A 13913-nucleotide genomic window follows, 5' to 3' on the forward strand; every position below is an offset into this window, starting at 1 on the left:
ACAATATTAGCTTTCCATGGCCTATTTACCCCCTGCGTGTAATTAAATTTCCAGCAGCCCCGCACTGTCAGCATCTCTGTCCTTCACGGCCCAGAGCAGACTCTGGTGCTGGGAACTGGTTAATACCCAACTCATTCTTCAGATTCTACTGCTGGCCGAAGGGGGCCGTGAGATGATTTACAGCCATGGGAACTGTTGTCGGGGGCAACCACTAAATAACAGACTCTCTCATTGTCACATCAATGAACAGATGAAACGTAGAAAGTGGTCCCTTGTGGAAGGAGGGAAGGCAGAACGGGGCTCAGTGTATTCCAGAGAGATCATCGTGGAGGAGCAGCACAAAGCTCAGGAGCATGTAAGTGCGGACATCGGACAATGCTGGTACTCCAGTTTATTGCTGTTGTCTGGGCGGTGTAGGGGTTATAAACTGTTGTGTGAGTGGGATGTGGTGATTTTATCAGGTCGTATAAAACCTTTGTGGATCATGATATCAGGGTTGATATAATGGAAATAAGGCAATTTAACGGCCATAAATAATTATTTCTCAATGATATGGTTGAATTGAAACGTACAACAGTAAAGTTGATTCAGTTACTGGAAAAAGTTCAATTATTTATTCAGATTTTGAGATATTACCTAAAAATTCAGTTTTATATTAACTTTACCATGCTCATTACCCACTTTGTGATTCCATTACTTTAATGATGTGCCCAGATTACACAAATTGTCATACGTTTACCCTATGTCCGTACATGTATCCCCAGAATGTCCACACCCTGTAATACATTGTATACATCTAGTGTTGAATCTGGAATCTGAATATCTGAATGTTGTGTGCACACACATGGGGACTAATTCAGATCTGAACGCTAGCAGGTGATTTTTGCAGTCCAGCGATCAGATAGTCGCCGCCTACGGGGGGAGTGTATTTTAGCTGTGCAAGTGTGAGAACGCATGTGTAGTAGAGCTGTACAAATATATTTTGTGCAGTCTCTGCGCAGTCCAGGACTTACTCAGCCACTGCGATCACATCAGCCTGTCCCGGACCAGAATTGACGTCAGACACCGCCCTGCAAACGCTTGGACACGCCTGCGTTTTTCCAAACAGTCCCAGAAAACGGTCAGTTGACACCCACAAACGCCCTTTCCTGTCAATCTCCTTGCGAACGCTCGTTCGAATGGATCATTCGCAAAAACCCATCGCTGAGCGTCGATCAGCTTTGTACCCGTGCGACGTGCCTGTGCATTGCGGTGCATGTGCAGTTTGGATCTGATCGCCCACTTTCCGTAAATGCAGTCTAGTGATCAGGTCTGAATTACCCCCATAGTACATGTCTCATGAATGGTGATTCTGTTACTGACTGTGAACGGAAGCTGATTTATCAAGGAAAACTTACACATGATTGTACTTAAGCTCTATGTTATGTGGGTACAGTGGGCAGTTGGGTTATGATGATTTGTAGTGGAGGCAGTTGTATAACGAATAGAGTTTATCACTATAAAAAAATGACTCCATTGATGCGGGGGTTTACTATCAATGAGGAGATGTGCCGCTGTCAGTGAGGGGATGCGCTGCTGTCAGTGAGGCGGGGATGTGCTGCTGTCAGTGAGGCGGGGATGTGCCGCTGTCAGTGAGGAGGAAATGTGCCGCTGTCAGTGAGGGGATGCGCTGCTGTCAGTGAGGCGGGGATGTGCCACTGTCAGTGAGGGGATGCGCTGCTGTCAGTGAGGAGGGGATGTGCTGCTGTCAGTGAGGAGGAGATGTGCTGCTGTCAGTGAGGAGGAGATGTGCTGCTGTCAGTGAGGCGGGGATGTGCTGCTGTCAGTGAGGCGGGGATGTGCTGCTGTCAGTGAGGAAGGGATGTGCTGCTGTCAGTGAGGCGGGGATGTGCTGCTGTCAGTGAGGCGGGGATGTGCTGCTGTCAGTGAGGTGGGGATGTGCTGCTGTCAGTGAGGTCAGGATGTTCTGCTGTCAGTGAGGTGGGGATGTGCTGCTGTCAGTGAGGTGGGGATGTGCTGCTGTCAGTGAGGCGGGGATGTGCTGCTGTCAGGGAGGAGGGGATGTGCTGCTGTCAGTGAGGAGGGAATGCGCTGCTGTCAGTGAGGAGGGGATGTGCTGCTGTCAGGGAGGAGGGGATGTGCTGCTGTCAGTGAGGCAGGAATGTGCTGCTGTCAGTGAGGGGATGCGCTGCTGTCAGTGAGGCCGGGATGCGCTGCTGTCAGTGAGGGGATGCGCTGCTGTCAGTGAGGAGGGGATGTGCTGCTGTCAGTGAGGCGGGGATGTGCCGCTGTCAGTGAGGGGATGCGCTGCTGTCAGTGAGGAGGGGATGTGCTGCTGTCAGTGAGGAGATGTGCTGCTGTCAGGAGGGGATGTGCCTCTGGCAGTGAGGCGGGGATGTGGTGCTGTCAGTGAGGAGGAGATGTGCTGCTGCTGTCAGTGAGGAGGAGATGTGCTGCTGTCAGTGAGGAGGAGATGTGCTGCTGTCAGAGAGGCGATGTGCTGCTGTCAGTGAGGTGGGGATGTGCTGCTGTCAGTGAGGCGGGGATGTGCTGCTGTCAGTGAGGCGGGGATGTGCTGCTGTCAGTGAGGCGGGATGTGCTGCTGTCAGTGAGGCGGGGATGTGCTGCTGTCAGTGAGGTGGGGATGTGCTGCTGTCAGTGAGGTCAGGATGTTCTGCTGTCAGTGAGGTGGGGATGTGCTGCTGTCAGTGAGGTGGGGATGTGCTGCTGTCAGTGAGGTGGGGATGTGCTGCTGTCAGTGAGGCGGGGATGTGCTGCTGTCAGGGAGGAGGGGATGTGCTGCTGTCAGTGAGGAGGGAATGCGCTGCTGTCAGTGAGGAGGGGATGTGCTGCTGTCAGGGAGGAGGGGATGTGTTGCTGTCAGTGAGGCAGGAATGTGCTGCTGTCAGTGAGGCGAGGATGTGCTGCTGTCAGTGAGTTGGAGATGTGCTGCTGTCAGTGAGGTCAGTATGTGCTGCTGTCAGTGAGGCGGGGGATCTGCTGCTGTCAGTGAGGAGGGGATCTGCTGCTGTCAGTGAGGAGGGGATGTGCTGCTGTCAGTGAGGCCGGGATGCGCTGCTGTCAGGGAGAGGGGATGTGCTGCTGTCAGTGAGGAGGGGATGTGCTGCTGTCAGGAGAGGGGATGTGCTGCTGTCAGAGAGGGGATGTGCTGCTGTGAGTGAGGCAGGAATGTGCTGCTGTCAGTGAGGCGGGGATGTGCCGCTGTCAGTTAGGCATGGATGTGCCGCTGCCAGAGGGGGGGTGGTAAGGGTTGCTGCCAGTGAGGTGGGGATGTGCTGCTGTCAGGAGGGGATGTGCTGCTGTCAGTGAGGAGGGGATGTGCTGCTGTCAGTGAGGCGGGGATGCGCTGCTGTCATTGAGGCGGGGATGTGCTGCTGTCAGTGATGAGGGGATGTGCTGCTGTCAGTGAGGCGGGGATGTGCTGCTGTCAGTGAGGTGGGGATGTGCTGCTGTCAGTGAGGTGGGGATGTGCTGCTGTCAGTGAGGAGATGTACCGCTGCCAGTGAGGCGGGGATGCGCTGCTGTCAGTGAGGAGGGGATGCGCTGCTGTCAGTGAGGCGGGGATACGCTGCTGTCAGTGAGGAGGGGATGTGCTGCTGTCAGTGAGGAGGGGATGTGCTGCTGTCAGGGAGAGGGAATGTGCTGCTGTCAGTGAGGCGAAGATGTGCTGCTGTCAGTGAGGAGGGGATGTGCTACTGTCAGTGAGTCAGTTATGCGCTGCTGTCAGTGAGGCGGGGATGTGCTGCTGTCAGTGAGGAGGGAATGTGTTGCTGTCAGTGAGGAGGGGATGTGCTGCTGTTAGTGAGGCGGGGATGGGCTGCTGTCAGTGAGGCGGGGATGTGCTGCTGGCAGTGAGGTGGGGATGTGCTGCTGTCAGTGAGGTGGTGATGTGCTGCTGTCAGTGAGGAGGGATGTGCTGCTGTCAGTGAGGCGGGGATGTGCTGCTGTCAGTGAGGAGGGGATGCGCTGCTGTCAGTGAGGCGGGGATACGCTGCTGTCAGTGAGGAGGGGATGTGCTGCTGTCAGTGAGGAGGGGATGTGCTGCTGTCAGGGAGAGGGAATGTGCTGCTGTCAGTGAGGCGAGGATGTGCTGCTGTCAGTGAGGAGGGGATGTGCTACTGTCAGTGAGGAGGGAATGTGTTGCTGTCAGTGAGGAGGGGATGTGCTGCTGTTAGTGAGGCGGGGATGGGCTGCTGTCAGTGAGGCGGGGATGTGCTGCTGGCAGTGAGGTGGGGATGTGCTGCTGTCAGTGAGGTGGTGATGTGCTGCTGTCAGTGAGGAGGGATGTGCTGCTGTCAGTGAGGCGGGGATGTGCTGCTGTCAGTGAGGCAGGGATGTGCTGCTGTCAGTGAGGAGGGGATGCGCTGCTGTCAGTGAGGAGGGGATGCGCTGCTGTCAGTGAGGAGGGGATGTGCTGCTGTCAGTGAGGCGAAGATGTGCTGCTGTAAGTGAGGAGGGGATGCGCTGCTGTCAGTGAGGAGGGGATGTGCTGCTGTCAGTGAGGAGATGTGCTGCTGTCAGTGAGGCGGGGATGTGCTGCTGTCAGTGAGGAGGGGATGTGCTGCTGTCAGTGAGGAGATGTGCTGCTGTCAGTGAGGCGGGGATGTGCTGCTGTCAGGGAGGAGGGGATGTGTTGCTGTCAGGGAGGCAAGGATGCGCTGCTGTCAGTGAGGAGGAGGTGTGCTGCTGTCAGTGATGAGGGGATGTGCTGCTGTCAGTGAGGAGGGGGGGTGTTGCTGTCAGTGAGGCGGGGATGCGCTGCTGTAGGTGAGGCAGTGATGCGCTGCTGTCATGGATGCGCTGCTGTCAGTGAGGCAGGGATGCGCTGCTGTCAGTGAGGCGGGGATGCGCTGCTGTCAGTGAGGCGGGGATGTGCTACTGTCAGTGAGGAGGGGATGTGCCGCTGTCAGTGAGGCGGGGATGTGCTGCTGTCAGTGAGGCGGGGATGCGCTGCTGTCATTGAGGCAGGGATGTGCTGCTGTCTGTGAGGCGGGGATGTGCCGCTGTCAGTGAAGCGGGGATGTGCTACTATCAGTGAGGAGGGGATGTGCTGCTGTCAGTGAGGCAGGGATGTGCCGCAGTCAGTGAGGTGGGGATGTGCCGCTGTCAGTGAGGCGGGGATGTGCTGCTTTCAGTGAGGAGGGGATGTGCTACTGTCAGTGAGGCGGGGATGTGCTGCTGTCTGTGAGGCAGTGATGCGCTGTTGTCATGGATGCGCTGCTGTCAGTGAGGCGGGGATGCGCTGCTGTCAGTGAGGTGGGGATGTCCTGCTGTCAGTGAGGCGGGGATGCGCTGCTGTCAGTGAGGCAGGGATGTGCTGCTGTCAGTGAGGCGGGATGTGCCGCTGTCAGTGAAGCGGGGATGTGCTACTGTCAGTGAGGAGGGGATGTGCTGCTGTCAGTGAGGCGGGGATGTGCCGCAGTCAGTGAGGCGGGGATGTGCCGCTGTCAGTGAGGCGGGGATGTGCTGCTGTCAGTGAGGAGGGGATGTGCTACTGTCAGTGAGGCGGGGATGTGCTGCTGTCGGTGAGGTGGGGATGTGCTGCTGTCAGTGAGGCGGGGATGTTATGTGTTTCTGTGAGTAGCTGCTCTGTGTATATATGTATTGGTTACATATGGTCATGTGACAGTAATTGAGGTGTGCGGCTACACTGGGAACTGTACGGTCATTGAGAGATAATGCACGGTCCTGTGATGTACTGTGTCCAATCATATTAGTGGGATTTCTGAGATTATAGCACACTATTTTACATATATGCGACTGTGTGTAGCCGACTTGTCCACTACTCTTTCTGTGAAGTAATTTTTCCTCACATTTCCCCTGAACCTCCCCCCCTCCAGTCTCAGTACATGTCCTCGTGTCCTATTGCTTCTCTTCCTATGAAGAATGTTTTCCTCCTGGACCTTGTTAAAACCCCTGATATATGTGAATGATTTCCCTGAGTCTCCCTCCCTCCTGTGTCAGTCCGTGATGCGGTCACATGACCGCTGGTTGGCATCCCGATGGTCATAATGCAGACACCGGGATCCCGATCGCGGACAATGTCGACGGTCGACATGCCAACACACAGGGACTATTCCCACTAGTCCACGACACCCATAGAGTGGGAATAGGACCTGTGGCGAGCTCAGTGCGCCCGCGAGGGGCTCTGTTGCGCATCTTAGGACGCCTTTAAAGGTGCTGTGCATGGCTTCATGGGTAACAGAAGAGCTGTAAACCAGTTTGAGTCTGTGGACAACCTATTATCAATTAGGCTGCAACATGTCACTCATAATCCACGTTCCTGACTCTCATCTGGACGTCTTCCCCCGGCAGCTGCTGTGCAGAGGGTGACGGGGAGCGATTGCACCAAGACATTTCAGTAGTGGAAGGAAGATATTAGGGTAGGTGGGACGCTTGCTGACTAATGCTGGACAGTGACAAGAGACGCCACAGAACAGGAGTACAGGCGACAAAGAGAAAGCGCTCTCATGAATAGGACATTATGTGCAGGGGCGTTTTAAGAGAGGAGGAGGCCCGTGTTCAGCCTCCTCCGTCGGGCCCCCTCCTCTCTGCCCGGAGTGCTGTAGAGTCTGCGCACTAGAGGGCTCAGACTCTACTGCGCATGCGCAGATCTCCGGGAAAATGGCGCGGCGGACATTTTCCCTGAGATTTCTCTACTGCGCATGCGCAGAACGCCATGAAAATGGCCGCTGGGCCATTTTCACTGTGTTCTAGCGCGCTGCGGATGCCGGCGCTGGACTTCGGAGGGGTGAGTATTTTACAAATGGGTGCAGTGTGTGCGGTGAGGGCCCCCTCAGGGGCCTGTGTGCACCGCACACACTGCACCTATTATAGAAACACCAGCGATTATGTGAGAAAGTTCTTTTGGTTGCTGTTTGTTGTTTCATTTTGTGTTATTGTGATAAATTGAAATGACTGTTATTTATGTTGCATCAAGAGAGGGTGTAGTATGGTATGCCGGCGGCCGGGCTCCTGGTGACCAGCATACCAGCGCCGGGAGCCCGACCGCCGGCATACCGACACCGTGGCAAGCGCAAATGAGCTCCTTGCGGGCATGGTGGCAGACCCCCACGAGGGAGAATATCTGTCGGTATGCTGGCTGTCGGGATTCCGGTGCCGGTATACTGTGCGCCGGGATCCCGACAGTCGGCAACCTGAAGACCACCCTCAAGAGAATATCAGATTATTTGAAAATTGCTTTTACTATGACTATATAACTGAAGTACATGGGGGGTCATTCCGAGTTGATCGCTCGCTAGCAACTTTTTGCAGTGCTGCGATCAGATAGTCGCCGCCTATTGGGGAGTGTATTTTCGCTTTGCAAGTGTGCGAACGCTTTTGCAGCTGACGGTACAAAAAAGTTTTTCGCAGTTTCTGAGTAGCTCTGGACTTACTCAGCCGCTGCGATCACTTCAGTCTTTTTGGTCCCGGAATTGACGTCAGACACCCTCCCTTCCAACGCTTGGACACGCCTGCGTTTTTCCAAACACTCCCAGAAAACGGTCAGTTGACACCCACAAACGCCCTCTTTCTGTCAATCACCTTGCGATCGGCTGTGTGAATGTATTCTTCGTTAAATCCATCGCCCAGCACTGATCCTCTTTGTACGGTGCATACGCATGCGCAGTTTTGCTGAGATTTAACCTGATCACAGCGCTGCAAAAAGTTGCTAGCGCGTGATCAACTCGGAATGACCCCCATAGAGCTCCAGAAGTGTAGCTCAGTATATTCTGATATCATATTCCTTTATCGTGACCTCACATTAGTAAAGTGTCACTACTTTTAGAAAGGAAAGAAATGAAAAGTATTTCTGTGTTGTACAGTGATATGGCTTTCAAAGGTAACACTAAGCTCCCCGAGGGGGGTGCTCGCCCCCATTTCCATGCCTGATATGCCTTCGGAATGTCGCAATTTTATTTCTGTCCAAATAGGGCTTTCAGTTGAACGGACAATATATTGCGATCAGGTCGGTGAATGTGTACACCCGATATATCTGTGAACGCCGTAATTCACAGACGTAATGTGTCGGCCTTTCTGAACAGCTGATGCATGATATATCTGTAAATATATTGGTGCATCTGGCTGTGTGTACGGGCGACACGCCGATCAGCCGTACACTGGCTGCAGGGACTGACGTCACAGCTGTGCGGGCAAATTGAAATGCCCATTCAGCTGTGATTTGAGGATCAACAAATCATGCAGCTAATCAGTAAGTGTATATGCTTACCTGAATCGTCTGCTCTGTCGCCACAGCCACCTAAGAGGAGCAGAAAGAGGTGAGCCGGGCAGGAGCGAGCGCATGGATCAAGCTGCGGCTGAGCAGCAAGCGCCACAATCCGCTGCACTGCAAACACCCTATCCACTCCTGAGACAGCCGCAGTACAGCGGCTCCGCAGACTCAGTGGGCCATGGGTGATCATAGCACTTACACTGACATGCGGGGGGACGCCCAGCACAGGGCTAGTCCGCTCCGCATGTCAGACCGCCCCCCCCCCCCCCCCCGCACAAGTACAAAAGCATTGCACAGCGGCTGGCCGGGAGTTACTCGTCGCTGCACTGGGTAGCAGCGGCTGCGTGTGACGTTCCCCCCCTCCCCCCCCACATGGTCTAGCCACATCTGCGCTGGCCAGACCACGCCCATAAAACAGCGGCCAAATGCCGCCGTGCCACCCCCTCCCGGCCAGCGACCACCTCTGCCTGTCAATCAGGCAGATGCGATCGCTAGGCAACGATGGCCTTCAACCGTCTGGCATGTGCCGGCGCATGCGCAGTTCTAACCCGATAGCACCGCTACGAACAACTGCAGCGTGCGATCGGGTTGAATGACCCCCTTAATTCAGAGTTGATCGCAGCAGTAAATTTGTTAGCAGTTGGGCAAAACAAAGGGGGTCATTCCGAGTTGATCGCTCGCTAGCTGTTTTTAGCAGCCGTGCAAACGCTAAGCCGCCGCCCACTGGGAGTGTATTTTAGCTTAGCAGAAGTGCGAACGAAAGGATCGCAGAGCGGCTACAAAGTTTTTTTGTGCAGTTTCAGAGTAGCTCAAAACCTACTCAGCGCTTGCGATCACTTCAGACTGTTCAGTTCCTGTTTTGACGTCACAAACACGCCATGCGTTCGCCCAGCCACGCCTCCGTTTTTCCTGGCACGTCAGTGTTTTTCCGAACACTCCCTGAAAACGGTCAGTTGACACCCAGAAACGCCCACTTCATGTCAATCACTCTGCGGCCAGCAGTGCGACTGAAAAGCTTCGCTAGACCTTGTGTGAAACTTCATAGTTCGTTGTGCCTGTACGACGCGCGTGCGCATTGCGCCGCATACACATGCGCAGAACTGCCATTTTTTAGCCTGATCGCTGCGCTGCTAACGAATGCAGCTAGCGACAGGCTTGGACTGGCCCACAGGGGTACAGGGGAAACCACCGGTGGGCCCTACTGCCTGGGGGCCCACCTCCTGCTCTAAGGATCAGGTTCCAGACTGTGCACTTGAATTACACATTATACATATGTTACCTTATACTGGACTATGGTGTATTTTCTACAGTGCATTGCTGTTATTAATCTGGTACATTATCATGCATGCAGCAGCTGAATTTACTGTATATATTTATGAAGGGGCCCAGACTTTGCACTCTAATGGTTAGTCAAACCAATGTGGTGGCAGGCCACACCCACTCTGCAGACTGGCCACACCCCTAAACAGGGGCCCCTACCACTGCATTCCCCCGGTGGGCCTTACATGCCCCAGTCCGACACTGGCTAGCGATCAACTCGGAATGACCCCCCATGTGCACTGCAGGTGGGGAAGATGTAACACGTGCAGAGAGAGTTAGATTTGGCTGGGGTGTGTTCAACCTGATATATAAATTGCAGTGTAAAAATAAAGCAGCCAGTATTTACCCTGCACATAAACAATATAACCCATTCAAATCTCCAAAACCCTCTCTGCACATGTTACATCTGCCCCACCTGCAGTGCACATGGGGCCTAATTCAGACCTGACCGTAGCCCTGCAAAATTTTGCAGGGCTACGATCAGGCACACTGATATGCGGGGGGACGCCCAGCACAGGGCTAGACCGCCCCGCATGTCAGACCCCCCCCCCCCCCCCCCCCCGCAGAAGTGCAAAAGATCGCACAGCGGCGATGCTTTTGCACTTCAGGAGTAGCTCCCGGCCAGCGCAGCTTTTGCGTGCTGGCCGGGAGCTACTCGTCGCTGCCTGGGTGGCAGCGGCTGCGTGTGACGTCACGCAGCTGCTGCAGACCGCCCCCAGCACGGTCTGGCCACGCCTGCGTTGGCCGGACCGCGCCCACAAAATGGTGGCCAAACGCCGTTGTGCCGCCCCCTCCCCCCAGCGACCGCCTTTGTCTGTCAATCAGGCCGAGGCGATCGTTAGGCAAAGAGCCGTCAGCTGTCAGCCATGCGCCGGCGCACTGCGGCGGCGGCGCATGCACACTTCTGACCTGATCGATGCGCTGCGATGAACGGCAACGAGTGATCAGGTCAGAATGACGCCCAGTGAGTCTTGTGATGTGTCTGTTGTCAGACTACAGCAAGAGTACGCACTGACTGGTAGTAGCCGCATCTTCATCAGTGACACAGTGTGTGGTAAGTGTATAGCAGAGGTTCCCAAACCAGGTCCTCAGTGCACCCCAACAGTCCAGGATTTAGGTATATCCATGGCTCAGCGCAGATGATTAAATTAAACTGACTGAGGTGCTAATTAAGTCACGGGCATAGGTGTGCGCAGGGGGGGTGCCTGGTGCGCACAGGCACCCCCTAATGTCTGGCACCCCGATCTCACATGCCTGATGCAGTGATCGCCGAGCAAGCTGATTACTGTCCCCTCTGTGTTGCACCCTGACAGGACTGCATTACTGACCGGACGCCTGGGTTAATCAAGGGTGCCACTGCCACCGGCTTTCAAACTCCCGGCTCCACATCCATGTACAAAAACAGTGTGATGTGACACGATTATGTCATGCTGCTCGCACGCCCACCCGCCACATGCCCACCTCTCTCCTTCTATGCTATGCCAACACCAGCCACTTATGAGGATCAGCAGGCAGCCTGCGTTCCTCTTAGGAAGACCAATTCAATACTGGCAGGAGGTCGGTAGCAGCATTGACACGTCACTCGCGTTTCCAGCAGCAGCAGTACTAGTCTGCGACTGTCAGTGTCAGTGAGTGACTGGCTTGTAAGTAAACTGCTGCAGCTTGCAGGGGAAAGAGAGGGGCAGCCAGACCAGGCTGAGGAGGAGCAGTGTAATTGCAGTGAGTTTCATCAGGGGTGTTTGTTTGGTGCACACCACAACATCTGACAATGCATCTGCATTATTAGGATTGGTACAAGGGTGGAAATTTTATATTGCGTCAATAGATGGTGCTAGACACGCCCAAAAGGCGGTGCTAGACACACCCCTCCGATGGTGCACCCCCTAATAAAATGTGCTGTGCACGCCTATGGTCACGTGTGGCCAAGCATGGATACATTTAAAACCTGGACTGTTGGGGTTCTTTCTCTTCACCCCCCCCCCTCCCTACAAACTCTGAGTACAGTCTCTCTCTCTCTCTCTCTCTCTCTCTTTCGTTCTCTCTACACCGTCTCTTTCCCCCTGTCTCTCTCTTCCCCATCTCTCTCTCTCGCTCTCTCTCTTTCTCTCTAACCTCCATCTCTGTCCCATGCTGCCTCTCTCTCTCCCCCTCTCTCTCCACTCTTTCTGAGTACTCTCTCTCTCTCTCCTCTCTCCCCCCACAGCCAGATTAAGGGGGGGGGGGGGATGCAGGGCATACTGTACCCCAGACCCCCCTCTGTCAGGTTTCCCCCCTTCCCCGGCCAGAGCACACTGACATTATTAGCTTTCACTCTTATGGAACAGCAGAACTAGACAGGACAGAATGCAGTGCATGCAGAGACACAGGAGTATCAGATCTCATGAACTATTGACTGGCTTCCCAACCAGAGGAGAGATAGGAGGGTGCAGAGAGATGTAACACAGGGTGGGATCCCCGTGTCACCTACAGCTCTCTCCACATCTGGATGTCTGAGTCCTGTGTAACTTGTTATCTAATGAGGGTCTAGAAAGAGAGAGTGAGACACACACACAGAGTCCTCCTGAGTCCTGTCCCAGTGTGTAAGTAGTACAGAGGCTGCTTTGCTATTTTTGCATATGGCAAGATAAATTATAGATTTTATTTTTCTATGTGTATTGTAAGGTTATTTAAGTTGTCTTTGTTCCACTATAAGTACATTTTATAAAATAGTTGTCTTTCAATTAGGTGGAGCTATAAACAGTACCCATGCATTATTACACTATTAGTTTAAATCTAATATACACCATTGGGCTACATTTTCTATACACAATCCGTACATCCTAACATGACCAGGAGGGACAACATTTTTTAGTTATGATTGCAATCACCTGTGTTGAAACACCTTTCTTATCAATTAAATAGTGCAACACAGGTGACTACAATCATATATTAAGGGGAAAGTCCATGTAAGGAGCATTTTTTAACTCCTGCAATGGGTCATGTTGGGAGGTATACACAATCTTATACACAGTCCCACTCTTCCACCAGGGCCCCCCCCCCCCCCTCTAAAGTGCCCCGGGCACCCTCGACGCTTAATCCGGCCCTGTCTCCCCCTCTCTCTACCCTTTGTCTCTCGCTCTACTCTCTTCCTCCTCTATCTCTTCCCCATCTCTCTTTCTCTCTAACCACAATCTCTCTTCCCCATGCCTCTCTCTCGCTCTATCTCTCTCCCACCTGGATATATAGCCAGCACCAAAGAAATCAGTGTACCGGCCCTAAAGATTTCTATTGTCGGTGCTAGACGGACGCTGCTCCGTCCGCAATAGTGGAGAGTACAACCGCTGAGACGCCCACTTATAGGACGGTATTCAAATGATATATCACGCCCACCCCTTTCTAAAGTGATTTTCTCTTACATCCTAGAGGATACTGAGGTCCACATTAGTACCATGGGGTATAGACGGGTCCACTAGGAGCCTTGGGCACTTTAAGAAATTAATAGTGTGCACTGGCTCCTCCCTCTATGCTCCTCCTACCAGACTCAGTTTAGAATATGTGCCCGGAGGAGCCGGTCACACTTAGGGAAGCTCCTGAAGAGTTTTCTGCATTTATTTTCTATTTGTTGTTTTCAGGCAGGTCTGATTGACACCACACTGCCTGCTTCGTGGGACTTAGGGGGGGGGGGGGAATGGCATAACTTCCTAAAGCGTTAATGGTCCCATTCCCCGCTGACAAGACACTGAGCTCTTGAGGGAACTATTCGCAAGCCCCACCACGGCGCAACGTACCCTCCCGCAGCATGCCGCCACCCCTAACAGAGCCAGAAGAGAGAAGAGTGGTGAGTACAGCGCCGGCGTCCCGGTTAGCTTGTCGCTGGCGGGAATGGTGGCACAAGGGTAGGAGCGCAGCGCTTAGTGCCGGCTGCGCTCCAGGGGGCTCAGGAGGACATGCGGCTGCGTGTGTCCCGCTGTGAGGGGCGCGCTGAGCCACCACTGACTACCCACACTGGCACCCATATCTAACAAGGGGTTTAACCCTCTGTTAGACAGAAGATTACCTCAGGCCAATATAAAAAAAGCGAGAAGCCGAGTGCCATTAAGGGGGCGTGTCTTCACTATGAGGGGATCCAGCAGCTCACCAGTGACATCTTCTCTCTGCAGCTCACAATGTAAACGCTGGCAGGGAAGTGCAGCTCCTCCACAAAGGGGGGAAGCAGTATTATAAGTACTACTACCCTATTAAGGGTACTTAGTCTGCGCCCAGTTGAGATTATTATTAGCTATGGGGGCGCTGTGTGGCTGTTTTTCCTCACAACTCTGTGTCTCCCTAGAGGGCTCTGTTGGTTAATTGTACTTAACCT

The 13913-nt window shown here is 53.8% G+C and overlaps 1 protein-coding gene across 1 annotated transcript in view; it reads left to right on the forward strand.

Moving 5' to 3' along the window:
• The first annotated feature begins 269 nt into the window (after positions 1–269).
• TOGARAM2 (TOG array regulator of axonemal microtubules 2) overlaps positions 270–13913 on the forward strand; it is a 335042-nt gene continuing 321398 nt past the window's right edge. Inside the window, exon 1 of the mRNA XM_063918915.1 lies at positions 270–355. The gene's annotated coding sequence lies outside the window, so the exon portion shown is untranslated. The remainder of the gene's footprint in view (positions 356–13913) is intronic.

Source organism: Pseudophryne corroboree, chromosome 4 (genome assembly GCF_028390025.1).
Source record: "Pseudophryne corroboree isolate aPseCor3 chromosome 4, aPseCor3.hap2, whole genome shotgun sequence".
Taxonomy (NCBI): Eukaryota; Metazoa; Chordata; class Amphibia; order Anura; family Myobatrachidae; genus Pseudophryne; species Pseudophryne corroboree.